At 40.5% G+C, this 6000-nt stretch overlaps 1 protein-coding gene across 2 annotated transcripts in view; it reads right to left on the bottom strand.

Moving 5' to 3' along the window:
• pde4ba (phosphodiesterase 4B, cAMP-specific a) overlaps window positions 1-5253 on the bottom strand; it is a 176392-nt gene extending 171139 nt beyond the window's left edge. The window contains exons 1-2 of one of the 2 annotated variants that reach the window (XM_052073391.1): window positions 5152-5246; window positions 4981-5061 (exon numbers count right to left, since the gene is read on the bottom strand). The gene's annotated coding sequence lies outside the window, so the exon portion shown is untranslated. Of the gene's footprint in view, window positions 1-4980 lie in introns of both variants that reach the window. The other variant, XM_052073390.1, reaches the window with a different exon arrangement.
• Between the last annotated feature and the right edge of the window lie 747 nt (window positions 5254-6000).

Genomic DNA, 6000 nt, shown 5'->3' on the forward strand with positions numbered 1-6000 from the left:
AAAAAACTAGCTAATAATTCTATAAAATTAACGCAGGTCAATAATTCATTCATACACAACTCACCTGGGGTTCAATCACATGCTGTAAAGTTGTGTCCGCCATAGACAACGAACTGTGTTGACTACTAAGCAAAACATGCCTCACCCCAGGTCCTGTGACTGTTCGGTACAGACAGTCAAATGGGAAAATGCGGACATGAGATCACATTGGTTGTTTTGTCAATCTGCCTGACTGGACTTCTCCAACCTCCTCTTTCCTGGCACACCGAGATAAGTAACTCGTCTCAATCAGAGCACCTGTTGTGCTAAGCAGAGAAACACTCACTGCAAAGGGTAGATACAGGACCAAGCAAACACATTAAAGCTCTGTTCTGGCTTTTCAAAAGACAAACAATTCCTGGTTATGGAACTGAGTTGCCGTGTTGAAATTCATGTTCATTAAATTATTTTCAAGGTGTCACGAGTGATATTTTCTATTCATTTTAGACAGCGGAGAATCAAGCCAGTCATATCGTGTACAACTTGGGACTTCAGCATGCACTAATCTCAAATGTCACTATCCATGCAGATAAGCCATTCATGCATATGCTTACCCTTTGCTGCTTCACGGTTTTTAGACAAGAGATCTGTAGCCCGAGGGGTAACAACATCTCTACTGCCCCCCACGCCAATTTAGCTGCTGTAGACTGCAAATTTCCCCAATGTGGGACAAATAAAGGTTATCTTATTTGAGGATACAGCAGATGTATCTAGCTAATTTCTATGCAACATTTACAATATTAATCCCATTGTGTGTCAGCGATCAAACGGAAAACAAAACTATTCCGTGTCGTGACATATATTCTTATACAGACCCAGTCAGGTGTCTACATTGTCACAAATATTCATCATGAATCACCCGTTCAAATGTAAAATGCCCCATACAAAAATATATGACACATGCATAACACACACAGTGACGTATACAAAACGATACAGGCAAGCATTGCCCCAAGCCGCACACACTGCACCCGACCCCTTTGGGCCCTCCCATGGGTGTTGAGCCCATGAGAAGAGGGAGACACCATATATACATACCATACACAGGGCGCACAAGAAAAATTGAAGACATTTCGGTGGGCCTTATTGTGCGGAAAATACGGTACTCGAATGTTTAGCGGGACCCTAATGAGGATAGCAGTGGAGAAAACGAGTAGATGGATTTGACGTCTCAATATACTGAATCAGGCCTTGTTGGTCTTGCTTTATTTGCATTCTGTTAATTCTACAAATTTTATACATTCGTATTGTGTGAAGCTTGTGTTTCCATGTGACACACTCTGAGTGACTTTAGATAAGGCAAAGCCTTATGCTTGGTGAACATTATGTCCACCCTTTCCGAAGATGAGCACTTAGGCATGCCATCTTCAAGCGCAGCATGCGTAGTTAGCGAAGGATTATGTGCATGTGATCAACCTACATTTGAAACAATCATCAGACTGCTGTTGCCTCCTAATCCAAGCCATTCAAGTAGGAATAGAAGGCTGCAGCTCTATTTACATACACACTGCTTCATAACCAGAGTTGCGAACTGAGCACGATCAAAAGGGCAACCGGTCTTAAGGTAGAACCTTTCCAGGGCATACAGTTGGGAGAGATCTGACGGGGCAGGTGAATCCAAAATGAATCCTTACCATAAAGACAACACAAGATAACTGAAAAAAGGCACTGGAAAAAAGTATTGAGCAGAAAAATACATACAATTCTGTAAATTCAGATGAATGTGTCAGCACTGAGTTCACAATCATCATAAGCAAAAACTGAAAGTTAAATAAAAATCACACATGCTGCAAGTCAATTTGGGAAAAAAATGCTGCATATCAGGACGAAATGTGACACAGATAAAATGTCATTCCTGTTGTAAAACAAAAAACAGAAGTCACCCATTTCCGATAAAATGTGCCCTGGCTATCGGTGTTACAATTACAGTTTCATGATGACCACTCATTCTGCAATCATGGCCACAATTCGGTCAAAAATGCATGTGCACACATCCGTCTGCATTGAATGTCAATTCTACTTAGCCTGCAGAGTTTTAGGCATGACCAAGCAATTGTTCAATCGATAAGAAAAGTGAAAGTCCACTGAAAAAGCCCAGTGACGATGATGCGGATACAGCTGGATGAAAATGAAGCGGGGCATTTGTTGCATCTGGAAACACACAAAATTACTCAGTGTCATCCAAGTGATCACCTTATTCCATCATTGTTGAACAAAAATGTAATTATTCAATCAACAAAAATTTAAAGTTGACTTCCTTGGGGTATTTACTACTACCACATTTGGTAAATGAAAAATTACCATTATAAGTGTCAAGTTCTTATCGGTGAATTACCTTTGTGTGGGTTTTGTTATGACAGTGGGTCCTCAGTTTATGAACAATTTGCATTACTTCTGTGGCGACATAACCTGAACTGCCTGGACGCACCGTAGTAGATCACTAACTTACATTAATGCAGCGCCCACAAATAAAATGTATTATTATTATTATTATTATTATTATTATCAATTACAGGATATAATATTTGTATAACAGACAATTCTTCACCATGAATATGTAACAGTCAACATTAAAAAGAACAGTTTTAGCGCGTCAGCCTCACAGTACAAAGGTGCAGGGTTCGATTCTGGCTCCGGCCTTCCTGTGTGGAGTTTGCATGTGCCTGCATGGGTTTTCTCCGGGTCTTCCGGTTTCCTCCAACATTCCAAAAACATGCATGGCAGGTTAATGGTACACTCTAAATTGTCCCGTAGTGTGAGTGTGAGTGTGAGCACGGATGGTTGTTCGTCTCTGTGTGCCCTGTGAATGGCTGGAGACCAGTTCAGGGTGTACCCCGCCGACTGCCCGTAGACAGCTGGGATAGGCTCTAGCACCCCGTGTGACCCTCGTGAGGATGAAGCAGATCTGAAAATAGATGGCTGGATGGATGATTTTAGCAAGCACCATCGAAGTTGATATGTTTAAATTGATATTTTGGGCCACAAAATAATATGTGGCGGGCCAGATCTGGACCCCAGGCCTTGCGTTTGACAGTGTAGCTTATGTGAACATATTATGAATCTGCTGAGGGGAGAGCAGAATGCGAGAGCATCATTTAGGCACTGATGTCATATTTGTCAAATCCAACTTGACAGGCTGAAACCAGTAATCTTCATCATGCGGTGCGAAAGTATTTGCTGATGTCACTGTTCACAGCTTAAGTGGACAATGGACAGTAAAGGAGTATAGGTATAAAAAAAAATAATGCATATAGAGCAAGAAATGGACCAATCAAGACTGAAGTGGGGCACTTGTTTCTTTTCAAAGTGTTAGTTTTACATTTCATTTTTGAATAAATCGCCTGAGACAGAAAGGCAATGCTAACATTCGAAGCTCTCACACAATAAAGACCGATATGAGAGCCACAACTTCACATCTCCCATTACATATGATATGTACTGTACATTGATATAAAAATGATTTATTAGATATAAACACATAACACGGGGTAGGACTAGGGTAGGACTAGATAAGTTTTTTACTTCTTCCTCCTCCCTTGAACATAATAACTGTTGAATGATGACTGATTTCTCTTTCCTTTTTACTATTTTATTTACTTTATTTTGTGTCAAATTATTTCTGTATATATTTTATGTTCAATAAACAAACCAAACATACATGCATTTGGGTTGATGATGTTCCACTTAAGTCCTTGTAACTGTTAAAATCAATCAAGACATTTACACTGTCTCTGTTCCCACGATAGAAAAAAACTAAAATAACATGCAAACCATATAAACTCTAATTTGATCTGTGTTGAAAATTGAGAAGGAAAGAAAAACGAAAGAAAGAAAAAAATTAAAGAACTAAAGATAAAAGACGAAAGATACAAGCGTAAGAGAAAGAACAAAAAGGGCATAAAATGGCACACCACCAGTTAATGCACCATGTCCAAAAGTCAGCTGAGATATCGGCCCCAGCTCAACCACGACCCGAACAAGATAAGCACTATAGAAAACGGATGGACGGATGGATTAACTAATGGAAAAAAAGTGCATGAGTTAGATATATTCTTTAAAAGCACGAATTACAAGAAGTGTGAGACTGGCAGTACCTACACAGCCGCAGTATCTCCCTATAATGGACATTTGACTGTAACATTGATGCATTTCCCCATAATACTGATGGTAATAAGGGAGATAAAGACGAATATAAACGCCACTCACGGTGAGTCACCACAGCTATCTCTTTCAACAGGAGTGACAAGCTCGTAGTCGTGGTTTCCCTCAGTGGGCCTTTACTATTGTGAAAATCATACAAGTCTGGTGAAAAATGTATGTCATGTACTATATGTATGTGTCAAAATGAAAATGGCAAATTACATTTTTCAAGAAAAAAATAAACAAGACATGACTTGCTTTAGCGGGCTCTCCAAAAAATTATGTTGCAGGCCAGAATTGGCGAGTTTTGACACCAGGGTCTTTGTCTATTTACAAGAGAACTCCTAATTTATTTCCATTTTCAGGGTCAAAAGGCCCAAGTATTTTTCTAAACTGTTTATGAACAGCCAATGTGACCCTGAAGTTCGGTTAATGTACAATGTCATATTATGTACAAAGATAGTCTTCGCCACAACACACCCACATAAAAGATTTAAAGGTAGAATGTAATTTGTACTGCAAAACATTGTCGGCATCACTATAAATCGGACTATATGGACGCCGTTTGACAGTAAATATATATTTGCTGTATCACGAAAGCAGCAGGCGGCAGCTCACTTGTTCCCGCCCAAAAATACAAACACACACACACAAATCCAGCTCAAATCTCTTCAAATGTAACGCCGTGCAACTTTTCTCCATCGATTGCATTTTTAAAGGTAAGCTTGTCAATTAGCAACGCCTTTTAACAACTGAAGTGCACGCAGTTTACGAGGCGTAAACAAAGCGAGTCTTGCTTACCTCAGTTGAGCCTCCTCCACACGTGGGAACAAAGGGAATCCCGGTGCTTCAGACTCGTTGTTTTTACAAGACGGGGAACATCTTATTTAACACACCGCAGGTCCGTTAGCTTTTTTCGATTTTTCTGTTATTCTATCATCCTCCGCTGCTTTGTACTGAGCAGCTTGCTACCTTTGATCCGTGCGCTCAGAGCCACTTCATCTGTCTTCACCGCCACTTACTTTGACGCGAATATTCCACAAAACACCGCAAACGTCAGTCTTCCAAGTTGAAAGTTGGTGAAAACGCGGTGCTCCATCGACGTAGTTCGCGAGCCGGCGTTCCCCTCAGTCCTGTATCACCTCCCTCCCCTTCTCTCCTCCCCCCTCTCCTCCCCCGCCGAATCGACCAATTGAAAGGCTTCAAGAGGGAAGAGAGAACCCCAGACGGCATCATACTTAGGCTGATTTGACAATGACATCTCTCAGTTGTAGTATGACGTCAGAGAACTGCAGAAATAAAGGGAATCCAGGATGAAAAAAGGCTTTGTAGTTGCCACAAACTATACACGGATACTGGGAAATGATGGAAAGAGCCAAAATCCAATTGTAGCAATGACAACAGACTTTTCCCACTTTAAATGAATAGAAATAGAATTATTTCATCTGTTCCACAGCGAAGTTAAGATTACTTGGTTTTTATCTGTGTGGTTACAAAGACAAATAAGAAAAGATACACTTCATTATAAAGAAATAATAATTAAATAAGCAGATATGTGTCCACTTTTCAAATTTACAAAATGTCCAAACTACGGCCTGGGGCCATTTAGAGCCCACTATCCATTTTATCACGGCCCATTTAGGCAAGCTTAAAAAAAAGAGGGTAGAAGTGGGCCGTGTCAGAAAAGAAGGTGTCTAAAAAAGCAGGTGCCACTACTACTCAGACCCATTGCCAAAGCCCAGCCTAGAGAGACCGTACATGAAATGCATAGGATGGCATACCCCACTGATGGCACTTATTTTGCACCATTATTTTGCATAA

Source organism: Hippocampus zosterae, chromosome 8 (assembly GCF_025434085.1).
Source record: "Hippocampus zosterae strain Florida chromosome 8, ASM2543408v3, whole genome shotgun sequence".
Taxonomy (NCBI): domain Eukaryota; kingdom Metazoa; phylum Chordata; class Actinopteri; order Syngnathiformes; family Syngnathidae; genus Hippocampus; species Hippocampus zosterae.